Genomic DNA, 15,695 nt, shown 5'->3' on the forward strand with positions numbered 1-15,695 from the left:
CTTGTAGGCATCGCCATGAAAGAACCTACTTCATCATGTTAATCTACGCCTGTGTTGCCACTGTTGCAAATCATTTCATCAGCACTATCTTCGCAGATTCCATATATGTGTGTTGTGTGTGCTTAGTCACTCAGTCACTTTGCGACCCCACGGATTAGACAGTCTGTGGAATGCTCCAGGTCAGAATACTGGAGTGGATAGCCTTTCCCTCCTCCAGGGGATCTTCCCAACCCAGGGATCAAACCCAGGTCTCCCGCATTGCAGGCGGATTCTTTACCAGCTAAGCCACTAGGGAAGCCCCAAGAATCCTGGAGTGGTTAGCCTCTCTCTTCTCCAGGAGGTCTTCCAGTTCCAGGACCTGAACCGGGGTCTCCCACATTGCAGGCAGATTCTTTACCAGCTGAGCCACCAGGGAAGCCCCAAGAATCCTGGAGTGGGTAGCCTATCCCTTCTCCAGGTCTTCCAGACCCAGGAACTGAACTGGGGTCTCCCACATTGCAGGCAGATTTTCTACCAGCTGAGCTACCAGGGAAGCCCAAGAATCCTGGAGGGGGTAGCCTATCCCTTCTCCAGGAGGTCTTCCAGACCCAGGAATTGAACCGGGGTCTCCCGCATTGCAGGCGGATTCTTTACCAACTGAACCACCAGGGAATCCATTAATATACAGTATTTGTTTTCCTCCTTCTGACTTACTTCACCCTGCATTTTGACTTGTCACCTTGAAAGTGTATGATTTATAAGATTATGTCTGTTCAAATATACTTATAAAAGGTTTTTCATTTTAAATTATCAGTTGTGTTTGACATAGGGATTTGAATTTATCCTCATGATTTAAGTCCCTATGATGTAACTAATCCAACTCTAATTCACTCAATATATATAGAATGACTTTGCAACTACTATTCAAATTAAAGTACTAGCCAATCTAACATAGCCTCCTTGTAAAATATATTTACGATAAAAAAAAGCTGCAAGGGATTAACCTTAAAACATTTTAAAAAAAGAACTTACTTTGTACCCTCTGATGGTTTCTTTCATTTCGGAAGCCCCCCCAAAGTGCAAGAGCTAAGATCCTCCCATCTGTCTGCACTGACCTACCTACTGTGGTAGTTCTCACTGGGGGCGATGTTGCCAAGCACTCAGGGTGGGGGGACATCCGACAACATGTGGAGACATGTTTGGCTGCTTCAACTGTTAGGAGAGAGTTCCTGTACACTACTGCATAGAGACCCAGGATGCTGTTCCACACCCCGCAATGCAGAGAACAGTTCCTACCATCAAAAATTGGTGTCACTGTTCAGTTGCCCAGTCGTGTCCAAGAGCCGGACCGTAAACAAGGCAGAGCGCCAAAGAACTGATGCCTGCGAACTGTGGTGCTGGAGAAGACTCCTGAGAGTCTGCCCCCAAAACCCAGCTCAGTTCAGTTGCTCAGCCGTGTCCGACTCTGCAACTCCATGGACCACAGCACGCCAGGATTCCTTGTCCATCAACAACTCCCAGAGTCTACTCAAACTCATGTCCACCGAGTTGGTGATGCCATCCAACCATCTCATCCTCTGTCGTCCCCTTCTTCTCCTGCCTTCAATCTTTCCCAGCATCAGTGTCTTCCAGTGAGTCAGTTCTTCACATGAGGTGGCCAGAGGATTGGAGTTTCAGCTTCAGCATCAGTCCTTTCAACAAACACCCAGGACTGATCTCCTTTAGGATGGACTGTGTTGGATCTCCTTGCAGTCCAAGGGACTCTCAAGAGTCTTCTCCAACTCCAAATGTCAAAAGCACCAAGGTTCGGAAACCCATTTTATCCCCTTACGTATGCGGGGAATTTCTCTCTTCTTCCTGGAGCCAGTTTTCACAGTCTATATAAGCTGTACCTTTTTTTCCCCACCCTGTTGTTCCTAAATTGTCCATGAGACACTTTCATTTTTGTAAGAACTCAGTCTTGCTTCTGTCTTTCCAGCATTCAGACTCTTCACGTAATGGACAGCTGCTGGGAATAAGTCGTCATGAACTGACAATCCAGACACCTTTGACACTTCTTATTATTTTTTTTTAATATTTATTTTTATTCTTGCTTATTTGCTTGCACCAAGTCTCAGGGCACATGGGGTCTTTTGTTGCAGCTCACGAGACCTTCTGCAGTGGCACCTGAATTCAGTGGTGGCATGTGGCACCTATGCACCCGGGTTTCCCTGCATTGGGTGCAGTGACTCTCAGCTACTGGACCACCAGGGAGATCAACATACCTCTCTTTGGAAGCTACTATCTCACAAAGATAACTCTCCTCCAGTCCCCACAGGTTAATTCTCAACGGGAAACTTCTACCTTCTTCCCAAACTTAACAGACTTAACAACACTGGAGATAACACCACTCAACTTGACGAATTCTAAGTCAGATAATCCCACCATCAACACACCATCTTTCACTCCAAACATTTAGAGCATCAGCTTCATCGAGATGGGGAAAACAAAAACAAAACAGCAGGCCAAAAGTGAAGGATGCTCTGAAGCTTCTAGAAGGCAACAAAGCTAACCTTCTGCTCCAGGGAGAAGACATTCTGTATGTGGTCCTGTTTTGACCAGAGAACCCTGGCCTATGATCAGGGCAAGGCTTTGTGGAAAGGACGGAGGGGGCAGGCGAGAAACGGAAGACCACGGTGATCATTCGGACATCAACAGGCTAAGAATTCACAAGGCATCTATTTCAAATGCCGCAGACCAGCCGTCATGAACGCTGTTTGATCAGTGTCTACCACGAAAAGCTGTACCTCCCAGACATCACAAATCCAGCCTATTCAGTCCCAGGTCGGTCAAATAATAATAATAACAAAAAACACGGTGTCTTGTAGGTGTCTGTGCTGTCTCCACCCCCACATCGCATTATTCCTACAGGATTTTAAAGGCTCAATGAGTCAAAATGGGGTCACACAGATGAAGTCCACATTTAAGCACTCATGATAAATGGGTCTGCTCCTCCGTCCACACCAGGGAGGTAAAAGTCCGCCCTAAATGCAAGGAAGTCCATCATCACACACGGGGGCCTCACACAGCTAGGTCTCTCTGCATTTATCGCTTCTTAATTTCTACAGGGCACAAGCCTCCATTCAACAATACGATTTTCACGGAACGGAAAATTCACGGTGTCAGGTCAAGAGGAGCGTTGAGAACCGATACGCTGGATAAAAATAATTATAATGATCTACCAAGCGCCCTGGAAAGCAAAACAGCATGACAGGCCCAGTAATACATAAACGTGTTCCATCTGCATACATTGTAATAACACGGCCACTGGAAGAAAATCCAGTGTGAACTTTCCTTACTGCCTCAGTGTCTGTGATTTAAACAAAATCAGGGGCTTCTTATTAATCAGTTCAATTCTCCTCTGAACCACCATCCACTCCATTCAGCCTGCACGACCAAAAATTTCTCATTAGCTTAAAAGAGACCGTGCTCAGGGAAAATCATTGTGTGTGCTAATTTCTACCAAAAAAAAAAAAAAAAAAACCAGGAGAAATCAATTTTTCCTTACAAAGTTTCTAACTGGCAAAGGTCCACTCAAGAGTGCTGTGGTTTTGTGCTCCCCCCCCCAAGTACTATTATATTAATATAAAGGGACATAATAGTTTACATATTTGTTGAAAACACAGAAAGAAGTTAAATGAACTTTCCTTTTCTATTTACATGGCTGAAAAATTATGAACAAATAATCCAAACACACCATATTCACATTTAAAAATATTCAATGAATACTCAACATTTCTACTCTATTTCTTTTCACTGGGTGGGGATATGTGTATGATTGTTAGAATCTGCTCTCTAGTAAGCACCCCACTCCAGTACTCTTGCCTGGAAAATCCCATGGACGGAGGAGCCTGCTAGGCTGTAGTCCATGAGGTCGCATAGAGTCGGACACGACTGAGCGACTTCACTTTCACTTTTCACACACTGGAGAAGGAAATGGCAACCCACTGCAGTGTTCTTGCCTGGAGAATCCCAGGGACGGCAGAGCCTGGTGGGCTGCCGTCTATGGGGTCACACAGAGTCGGACATGACTGAAGGGACTCAGCAGCAGCAGCAGCAGTATTCTTGCCTGGGAAATCACAGACAGAGGAGCCTGGTGGGCTACAATCCATGGGGTCGCAAAAAAGAATCAGACACGACTAAATAACAACACCCAATGTGTCACACCCAACACATACTTTTATCCACCAGGATGTACGCGTTCTGTCTAATTTGTTCACTGTTAGATTCTCTGCATCTAGAAGAATTCCTGAGACAGGTGGCAGGTGCTTTAGAAACATTTATTTACTGGTTAGGTGAACACGTTCAATCTGAGAGATGGCGTGAACGCAAATGACCCAGGAGCATACAAGTTCATCAAGAACTTCATGTGCAAATATTCTGCAAAGTGCTACGTGGTGTGGAAGGACCGTAGAGACAGACGCCTAAGCCCCTTCCTGTACAAGAAGCCTGTGCTACAAACCACACAGGCTTTGCATAAAAAGATAACTCCCAACAAACAGCACATTAGACTAAGTCTGACCGAGGTAGGAGGAAGACAACAAAGGCATGCTCTTTCATCTTTATTACTTCATGCAACCACTATAAACTCCCCGGAGATCATATTCCCACTTGGTGCACAAAGAAAGAGGTTCCTGGTCACCTGGCTGAAACTCAGAGTAAGTGGTGGGCAAGAAAGGAAACACAGATGAGCAGAAGACGGAACCCAGAAGCTCTCTGCAGGAGCCGTTGCTGTACCATATACCCCCATCCTCGTCCCACAGTCTAGAATTCTGCGTTGAACACGTGATTGTTTTAGCAACACCGTGTTCCCACTAGAGTGAGGACAAGGTCGAAGGTAGAATCTGCTAGACTACCATTATCAGACTACCATTATCCAATTCCATCCCTCACCCTTTGAGAACAGGAGACCTGGATTCTGTGTGGGCACATGGTCACACCCCTCTCAAAAGGACAAGTTTTCCCCGTAACCCAGTTCTAGCCAACGGCTACAAGCAAAAGTCAAATATGAAATCTCTAGTCTCTGCTCTTAAAGGCAATGGAATCCCCCTCCTCACTCCTACTCAGGGATGTGACTGTGAGGGCAGGAGCTGGGGCAGCCATTCCAGACACAGAGGAGGACAGAACTGTGAGGCAGTGCTTTATGGAACGAGAGGTCCATCACCCCACTTCCAAAGCTACAGAAAGTTACATCTCAGCTGACTTAAGTGACTCACCCCATCACTGCCAAATTACCTTGCAGAAAGGTCAGAAGCTGCTTCCTGGCCTCTTATAACAACAGAGACATTCATCAACAGGGAAGAGGAAGTGAAGAAATTAAAAACTACAGCTACTAATGATTTCCTGGTCAGAAACCTAAGACTTCACAGTGTGTTTTGGAACCAGTGTTCATTCATGGGCACCCTAGGGTGTTTTACCATATAAACAAAGCCTGAAGAAAATCCCTTTCATCAGAGGAGGCATCAGTTAGAGGCAGCCCTGAGTTTATGACTTTCTGGCTCTGAACCTGTATGAGTTTCAAAGCGTGTGCACATGGGGACCCCTGAACTTATAGGCTGCCAGGCTCCTCTGTCTGTGGGATTCTCCAAGAATGCAAGAATACTGAAACAGGTTGCCAGATCCTTTTCCAAGGATCTTCCCGAGCCAGGGATCGAACTGGCAACTCCTGCAATGGCAGGTGGGTTCTTTATCACTAGCATCACCTGGGAAGCCCAATTCAACCTCTGAGACCTTTTTTTAAGTGCACAGCGGGAAGAACCAACCACCTTTATCTCACGGGGGATGCCGAGGGGTCAGAAAAACAGCGTAGACCGAGGACCTCGTTCCCTTCCACGTCAGCACCGCCTTTTGTGGCCAGGAACCCATACATCCAGCAGAGGTAAGGGGAGGTGGCCACGCATGAACACGGCTCACAGCGAGGCAAACAAATCCTCATGCTGACTCACCTGGGTATACAGAACGCTTTAGGAAGGCCGACAGTGAAAGCAGGGCCCGTGTTCAGACGCGGATGTCACAACCAACCCACCGCCTGTGATCTCAAGCACTGCTTCTTTCCTTTGTGGTGTGAGAGCTCTGATGGGAGATGTGGATGGGCCAACGGAAATGCGACGTGGATGGGCCAACGGAAATGCGACGTGGATGGGCCAACGGAAACGCGACGTGGATGGGCCAAGAGAAATGTGATGTGGATGGGCCAATGGAAATGCGATGTGGATGGGCCAACGGAAACGCAAGGTGAGCTTACATCTAATTAAAGAATGTTTAAAAGCAAACTAATTTTCACAACATATTTAAACTTAACCCAGCATATCCCAAATAGCATCATTTCAACTGTAGTTCACACTGGTTTTTAAAAAAATTATTGAGATCTTCGACATTCCTTTTACCTACAAAATGTCTAAAATTCCCAAAGTCTATGTATTTTCCACTTGCGCCACATCTTAATTAGGAAACGGAATTTTCAAAGGAAATAGACCACTGCTATCAGAGTTCAGAAGATGTATTCCGTACACTGAAAACACAGGTACACACACCCATGTGATTCGCAACATACAACTTATGGAGCAGCTGAACCAAGGATCGAAATTTAAATCAATAAGGAAATAAAATCTCTAAATCTGATCCTCCGTAACCCTAGCTATATTTGAGGGTGCTCCTTGGGTCTACAAGGCTTGTGGCCCCTAAACTGCTAAGAAGCCTGCAGGAGTGAAAGTTTGATGATTGTAGTCTGCAGGATGGAAGGACCTGGGGACATTCCAGGCCACACGATTCCTCTGTAATTGGTCCACATGCAAATTCTTAAATTATGCACCCACAGCATTTTTTTTTCCCCTCGACAAATTTCAAATAGATTAAAAAGAAAACCGGACAAGCCACCCAACTTTTAAATTTTCTGAAAATAGTGTAACTTCCTGCTAGAAAATTATTTTTCATAATGCACATTTTCATATTTTTACATAGACACTGGAATTTGGGGGCTCAGACTGGACTGACCAAGGCAACGAGTCCAAAGTAAGAAGTGCTGTAGGTTTAAATTCCACGCTGGATTTTTCAGACTTAGTACAGAAATGGAAAGAACATAAGATATGTCTTGGATGATTTTTTAAATATGGGTAACTTGTCAACATGACACTATTTTGGATAGTGAGTTGATTACATTAATACATATGTTGCAAATAATGGGCTTCCCTGGTGGCTCAAACGGTTAGATTTGCCTGCAGTGCAAGAGACCTGGGTTTGATCCCTGGTCCGGAAAGATCCCCTGGAAAAGGCAATGGCAACCCACTCCAGTATTCTTGCCTGGACAATCTCATGGACAGAGAAGTCTGGCAGGCTACAGTCCACAGTGTCCCAAAGAGTTGGGACATGACTGAGAGACTGATTTTTTTTTTTTTCACTGTTGCAAATAATATTAATCGAGCATATATTTTGGAGAAGGAAATAGCAACCCACTCCAGTATTCTTGCCTGGAGAATTCTTTGGATGGAGGAGCCTGGTGGGCTGCTGTCCATGGGGTTGCACAGAGTCAGACATGACTGAATCGACTTAGCACGCGTGCATGCATTGGACAAGGAAATGGCAACCCACTCCAGTATTCTTGCCTGGAGAATCCCAGGGACAGAGAAGCCTGGTGGACTGCCGTCTATGGGGTTGCACAGAGTCACACAAGACTGAAGTGACATAGCAGCAGCAGCAGCATATATTTAGATATATATTGCAAAAATAATTTATGATTTCTTTTTACTTCTCTACTGTGGCTACTAGAAAACCTTATATTAAATTTATGGTTTGCATTCTACTTCTATTTGGCAAGTGCAAAAACCCAGACAGTTTCCATGGTGCCTGCAGGCTCTAAAATGTGTTACTAATACTCAGCTAGATGAAACCATAGCATTTTTCCAAGGCTTCTTTTGTGTCCACTGCAAAATTTTAATTAGATGCCCATCGCATCATTTGTTTATTCCGTGACCAATTCAAGACAGATTAATAATCACAAATTGTTCTAAATGCAGACCACCTTTCTCTAGTAAAAAAAACAATTTTCACTTTGAGGATTTTTTAATATAGAGACTTATCACAAGTTCTGTTAAGACGCCTGAAAGGGTTGTGGGTCTCAAAAAAGCCACGGTCATTGGCAGGTTGCTCGCTTTGTGGGCAAACACTGACCTCTCACCTGGGTGTGTACTGTTACACCTTCCGGTTTCAGAGCCACCTGGCCCAGCAGACAGCAAGGTGCGCTGTGAACTCCCGGGCTCACTGCAGAGCACTGGGTGTGGACCGCGTCTGGCTGAGCCTGTCTCATGTATAACCTGGGGGGTGACGTCACCAGAGCTGCACCCCTCTTCCTAGCAGGTTGCCATGGGAGACCTAGGGTGATGATGCTACAGTGGACTCTGTACCACAGTCAACAGTACAGGTCAAATCTCAGTGCGACCGTGTTTAAGATGGGCTTCCCTGATGGCTCAGTGGGTAAAGAATCCGCCTGCAAACGCAGGAGACACAGGAGATGCGGGTTCAATTCCCTGGATCGGGACCAGGAAATGGCAGCCCACTCCAGTATTCTTGCCTGGAGAATCCCATGGGCAGAGGAGCCTGGCGGGCTACAATCCAAAGGGTTGCAAAGAGTCGGACACGACTGAGCTTGCACACATTCTGTTTAAGATAGGGTGCTGCTGAACAGATATTTTAGCCAGGACTACAGACAGTTTTTCTTGCCGTTATTGTTATATTAAACCTCCTGTTAGACAAGGCTTCCTGCCCCTTACACTGTCGGCTATCACTTTTAAAGTTTAATTAAGCCTCGCCTACTCAAAGCGCTGGAGAACTCACAGCTAGAGATGCTTAGGCTCCCAGCACAGGGAGCTGTGTGCATCTCATCAATGATGACAAACTGAACATTCGAAGGCCTCCTTTTGCAAGAGGCCCTTTATTGTCACTTTGAGGTCTACTTTGAACAATAAAAAAAAAAAAACCACACCATTCAGAGATGGATTGGTTGAGTTGCCTAGCCACTGAGTTGTTTTCTAGCCACTGAGTCTCCTGAGTCGTGTTCCACTCTTTTGCAACCTCAAAAGACTGTAGCCCACCAGACTCCTCTGTCCACGGGATTCTCCAGGCAAGAACACTAGAGGGGGTTTCCATTTCTTTCTCCAGGGGTATCTTCCTGACCCAGAGATCAAAGACGAGTCTCCTGCACTGGCAGCCGAATCTTCTGCATTGGCAGGCCAATCCTTTACTGCTGAGCCACCAGGCAAGCCCAGGTTGGTGTTAAGGAGAAGGAGTTTATTTTGCAACAATGGTACGATAGTATAGGAGAGCTTTCTACTTTTACTACTTGGGCAGAGGGAATATGGCTTCCGTTTGCCCACAGTTGGAACCGGTACCCTGCACCTATCTGTGTTAACCACACGCCCTGGGAAACGGAGTTCAAAGTGAGCATCTCTCACCTTGAGCCACCGTGGGGAAAGGAACCTGGGAGTGAGTCCTCTCCCCATTCCTCATTTCTGTGTGTAATCGCAGAGTGTAGAAACAAGGCAACTCCTAGTGTGTAGCAGCAACATACTGAGAGGAAAAAGAACCCTGAGACCTGAGAAGATGCATGTTACTATAGAAATAAGGCCATTTTTCCACGTATTACCTCATTGATTGAAATTTGGCAGGAAATGATTCATGGCTAGACTCTCACCTATTGAACATAATCTAGAGCAAAAACATTCACACATCATTGAGAAGCGAAAGCCGTTAAGCTACAAGGCGACAAGAACCGTATCCCAAAATCATTACATTTGTTTTTAATAATCTATCGATGAATTTTTATTTTTTTTTTTTTTTTGCGGGCACATCAAGAGGCATGCAGGATTTTATAGTACCCTGACCAGGGATCAAACCAGCAACCCCTGCCGTGGAAGTGCCGAATCTTAACCACCTGACCGTCAGGGGAGTCCTTCTACTGATCATTGCTGTATCATCTTTTTCCTCGCCTTTCATTCATTTCCTTTCCAGGTTTGGAAATGGAAAAAAAAAAAAAAAAAGAAATACTTAAACACTCTAAAAGGAGGAACTGAAATAGATCTTTGCAAAGCTTTCCAAATGTGTGATGTTATACAACAGCGCAAGGAGAGAGAAGCAACAGCAAACGCAGAGACGCCTCACTGATGACTTCAGAGCAACACAGAAAACAACCAATCCCCTCCTTGTCCCTAGCATGCCACGAAACGGCACCGTGCTTCAAAGACACGGCAGAGACATTCGATCCATTCATTTGCACAGCAAAATATATGTCACCCGTACACACTCAGTCACACCTAGACACACACCCTTGGGAAACAAACTTGGGCTAATGACAAGTAGAAGCGAAGTGCAAGCCGGCCTATTGATAATTATAAATATTTTAAGATCTTTTGCAGGCTAACCTAAGAATCTGCGCTTTTCCTACAGATGTCATTCTGTAAAAACATCGTCTTCTGATAAACACACTGGGAATCGTGAGATGAGCTGAATTCACGTAGAGCAGTGATATTCAAAGGCATCAATTCTCATCCATGAGCAGTCACAGCGCACATCCCCCCCTCCCCCCACAACGGCTTTAAGGAAAGGGGTCAAAGAGAGTTAATGAGCAAAGAACGTATTTTGGTATAATCTCAGTAATAAGTTCATATGCTGACCCGCCTTCCTGCTTTCTGGACTCAACTCCTGTTTAAGACGCAGCCCCAATATACAGACTCACAGTCTGGCTCCAGTCGGGAGACTCAACTTCCCGGCAAACGCCAGAAACAGCCCGTGTAGCTGAAACTCTGACAGTGCAGTCTTTATTAAAACAGCTGGCATTCACGTGGAACCCAGAGAGCGTAACCCCAAACAGAACCCGAGCCATTGCTTGCAAAGCAACTTATGTCCAAGTCACAGAAAAAAAAAACGCAATGCAAAAGACTGGCGAACAGGATGAAATAGTCCACCTCATTTTTTTTTTTAAATCAAAGACATGCAAAAACAAAACAAAAAAAGTGCCCGCGTTCCCGTCTCAGTTGACCACAATGTCCTGAGCTGTCTGAGAGGCGGGGCCGCATCCCTCACCCCAGCCCACCCAACCCTGGGCTCCCTGGCAACAGGGAACAACCAGCACAAACTTTCAAGGAAAGCAATTTGGTAATCGGTCTCAAGAGCCCTACAGCTCCATTCCTAGCCATCTCTCCTAAGGCAAAAAAAAAAAAAAAAAAAATTGGAAGCAATCTGAAGCTCCAGCAACAAATGTTAAATCAATTACGGCACACAAACTCGACGGGATGGATGCCTGAAAAATGTTTTCAATGAACGTCGGCAATGATCACAAGGCTCACTCCGTAAAGGTTAAGTTGGGAGAGCCGGGTCACAAAGCTGAACCTTCCTGACGTTTCATGCACAGGAATACAGGCAGCTGGGAGGAGATGTACCAACAGTCTGATGGGGGAACTGGCGTGGGTGGGCTCAGAGGTGTTTATTTTGTTTCCAGATTCCATTCTTTGTTTTTTTCCCCAAATTGCTCATTCTATGCAGCACATTGCTTTTAGAAATCAGAAAAGAGAGACTGAAAATCCTGGCCAGCAAAGAGTAATGACTAAATTCCTCATCTGCCAAGGATGAAGAAGATGAATTAAGACAGCGATGTACCTGTTCACCTCTTTCCCAAGAACGTCAACGATGGTTTTCCTCAAGAGGTGCGGTGTGCCAGCTCGGGGCGGGGGCGGGGCGGAGATTCCTTCTCCTCGGGGGTTCACAGTGATCAGCCTCCTCTGAGTCACCTTGTGAAGGTTTATGATGCCAGAGTCTATAAACACAACATTAAATATTTATGGTTGATATTTGCTGCTTCTAAAAATAACATGGAGGAGAAGGTCTCTTAACAAGGCCTCCTGTTGACCTTCTCGATGAAATCACCAAGGCTGCTGATTCTGTAAACGCGATGACAGCCATCCACAGGCCCTGGAAATCCGTAGGCCAATGCCTCCTTCTTAATCCAGTGGACCCCCCCCCCCAGCCCCAGGGGGCCCTTTCCACCTGAGCCAGGTACCCTTGGCCTTCATACCCCAGTGTTGATGGGGCCCCAAACCTGCTTATGCGATGGGGCATCTTACTCCATCAATGAAATGTAACGAAATATTACATAAGCTTATCAGTTAGGAAGACAGTCTTTTTTTCCCCCTACCAAAACTACTTTCGATGCTTTGTTACAGACTAACAGACACGTCATCAGACAAAAATGTACCATGAGGGGCTTCCGGAAGGTCCGGTGGTTAAGACTCGAGTGAGTGTCCACCGCAGGGGATGTGGGTTTGACCTCCTGTCGGGGAAACTCAGATCACACATGCTGTGTGCATGGTACAGAGTGCAGCCCAAAATTAAAAAAAAAAAAAGTTATCATGAAAACGCTGGCGGGGCGGACAAGAGTGAAGAGATCTCAGAGAAGGCAGTGAACATGCAGATGGATTCTGTGCGGAGGTGGTTTCCTTCGGGAACCACTGCGCTTCACGGGACTCAACCCTGGGAACGGCAGAGGGTGCATCACGGGTACAGTTTATTACGGAGAGACGACCCCAAACTGGAATTACCGGACCCGTATTCCAAGACAAGGCTGAATTACCTTCCATCAAGCAATGAGTGAAGAAACCTGCGTTTAAATTTGCTGCTGTTTAGATGCTGTCGTATCCCACCCTTTTGCAACCCTGTGGACTATAAAGCCCGCCAGGCTCCCTCTGTTCACGGGATTTTGCAGGCAAGATCACAGCAGCGGGGGGCTGCCCTGGCGATCCAGTGGTTCAGACTCCGTGCTTCCCACTCAGGGGGCACGGGTTCGATCCTTGGCGGGGGAAATAAGATCCCATGAGCCTCATGGTGCAGTCCCCAAAAGTTAAAAAAAAATAATACTACTGGAGTGGGTTGCCATTTCCTTCTCCAGGGGATCTTCCCGACCCCGGGATCGAACCAGCATCTCTTGCCTTGGCAGGCTGTTTCTTTATCGCTGAGCCACTAGGGAAGCCTAGCATTCAAACAGCTTAAGCTTAAGTCTCCAGGAGGTGACGCTTACCTTGCTCCCCCTATAGCAGTAAGCATGGGCTTTGAAAGAAGTGTGGACACACAAGAGAGGGGAAAGTGGTAACTCGACACTGAAGGGACTCTGCAAACGCAAACCCTGAGCAGAGGGCAAGCTCTGCAAGCTCATCAGCGTTAGGTCACGTTGAGAGTCCCCGCCCTGGAGGCAACGTGATCACAGGGCCCGTCTCTGCGGTCTATGTCCCCCAAACTCATAAGCCCAGCCTCATCACGGGGCACACACGTGCCAAGCCCAAAGTGAGAGACGTTCTACGGAAGTCGCGGCCGGTATCCCTCAAAACAGAGCCACCACCACCAAACAAAGTCCGAGACGCTGCCCTGGCCCAAAGGAAAGATGGAGACAGGACAACTGAGTTCAGTGTGATGGGGACGGGAATTCTGAGACAAAAAAAGGACATGGATCGAGAAAAGGTTAAACGTGAAAAATAATCAGATATACAGTGGACAAAATTTTTTTAAATCATGTATACGTGTTTCATTTCTTTTTTTCTAATTGATTTATTTTAATTGGAGGCTAATTACTTTACAATGCTGTAGTGGTTTTTGCCATACTTGACATGAATCCACCACGGGTGTACATGTGTCCCCCATCCTGAACCCCCCTCCCACCTCCCTCCCCATCCCATCCCTCTGGGTCATCCCAGTGCACCAGCCCCGAGCACCCTGGCTCATGCATCGAACCTGGACTGGCGATCTGATTGACGTATGATAATATACATGTTTCAATGCTATTCTCTCAGATCATCCCACCTTCGCCTTCTCCCACAGAGTGCAAAAGACTGTTCTGTACATCTGTGTCTCTTTTGCTGTCTCACATATAGGGTCATTGTTACCATCTTTCTAAATTCCATATATATGTGTTAGTACACTGTATTAGTGGTTTTCTTTCTGGCTTACTTCACTCTGTATAATAGGCTCCGGTTTCACCCACCTCATTAGAAGTGATTCAAATGCATTCTTTTTAATGGCTGCTTTCTGATGAAATGCCCAGAGAGGGGCCTCATTCTTCCTGCAAACACGGCTCAACCATCATGGTTAAGAAATCTGTGCAGGAGTGTGTGTACGTGCCACCTACATCAAGGTCCATGTCTCTGGGTAGCAAATCCGCACACACACACAGGTTCCCAATCCCACCCCCATCTGGGTCAACAGCTGTTACTGTGGCCAAACCATCAGTAATTCCCTCACAGTTATGAGCGAGCCTCACTCCAAATCTTTGGACGCATCAGCAGTCCTCGGTCTTGGCAACCCTGGAGGAAACATACGTGTGCACACACACACACACACACACACACACACACACACACACGATCCTATCAAGATGCATTTCTGTCCTTCAAAATGCCATTTTCTTTCATGTCTCTTTGACTTTCCGCTTTTCCTCCCTTAGGAATTTTGGCTATCTGCCTTAGCTGAACTTGAAAAGGCAGGGAAGATGAGTGTCCATGGGAAAAAAACTAAAGTTGGGGTTTGGGGGAAGGATACTGGCAAATCCCTGGACAGCGGCATGATGGCCACTAGCTGTGAAGGTTGCAGTATCTCCAACCTTGTGCCAAACAGACCAGGGGCATTTAGGGCAAGTAAAGGGCTCCCCGTGCAGCCTTTCCACATGCCAAGGCTTCTTCTGTACATGAAGGCTGCTGACGCAGCCGCTCTGGGGGTCAGACCCTTTGGGGTCCACCTTGGGCCAGGTCCAGTTCCCTAGCCCGGAAACCCACTCCTCTCTCTGCACAGCAGTTGCCTTTCTAGAAAACGCGAACGATAAGAGAATCCTGACTCTGAGGATCCTCCGAAATGTTCATCAAGTCAACCTGCGGGTGGAGAATTCACAAAATTCACTTCCCTACCCACCGGGGTTCATTTCTTCTGTCTCTGCTCAGTCCTGTCTGACTCTCTGTGACCCACCCCGTGGACCATGTAGCCCCCACCGGGCTCCTCTGTCCCTGGGATTCTCCAGGCAAGGATACTGCAGTAGGTTGCCATGCCCTCCTCCAAGGGGAATCTTCCTGACCCAAGGATGGAACCTGGATCTTCTGCACTGACAGACAGGTTCTTTACAGTCTCAGTCACCAGGGAAGCCCTTTCTTCTATCTTCTGCTGCTGCTGCTAAGTCGCTTCAGTCGTGTCCGACTCTGTGCGACCCCGTAGACGGCAGCCCACCAGGCTCCACCGTCCCTGGGATTCTCCAGGCAAGAACACTGGAGTGGGTTGCCATTTCCTTCTCCAATGCATGAAAGTGAAACAAAAGTCGCTCAGTCGTGTCCGACTCTTCGAGACCTCATGGACTACAGCCTACCAGGCTCCTCCATCCATGCGATTTTCCAGGCAAGAGTACTGGAGTGGGTTGCCGTGGCCTTCTCCTGACGTGCCTTTAAATTACCGTGAAGAGGTCATTTGAGCTTACACTTGACCTCTGCACTTTTACAGCCTCACCGGCACATGGAGGTTATCTGCGGAATGAATGAATGATGTTAGCGCTGACACTGAAATGCAATAAAGATGTTATCATCCTTGAAACTGTTAGAAAGAGCTCAGGGGTGGGGAAAAAAATTCTCATTCATTTTTTTTCCCCCATTAACTTTGCCTAGAAG

The 15,695-nt window shown here is 46.6% G+C and overlaps 1 protein-coding gene across 7 annotated transcripts in view; it reads right to left on the bottom strand.

Moving 5' to 3' along the window:
* The window catches only part of TBL1X (transducin beta like 1 X-linked), a 244,282-nt gene that overhangs the window by 99,550 nt on the left and 129,037 nt on the right, over positions 1-15,695 (bottom strand). For 5 of the 7 annotated variants that reach the window (XM_061408189.1, XM_061408187.1, XM_061408190.1 and 2 more), the window contains one exon: positions 11,665-11,821. The exons of the other annotated variants lie outside the window; for them this stretch is intronic. The gene's annotated coding sequence lies outside the window, so the exon portion shown is untranslated. The remainder of the gene's footprint in view (positions 1-11,664; positions 11,822-15,695) is intronic. 7 annotated transcript variants of the gene reach the window in all.

The sequence above is a fragment of the Bos javanicus genome, chromosome X (genome assembly GCF_032452875.1).
Source record: "Bos javanicus breed banteng chromosome X, ARS-OSU_banteng_1.0, whole genome shotgun sequence".
Lineage (NCBI taxonomy): Eukaryota > Metazoa > Chordata > Mammalia > Artiodactyla > Bovidae > Bos > Bos javanicus.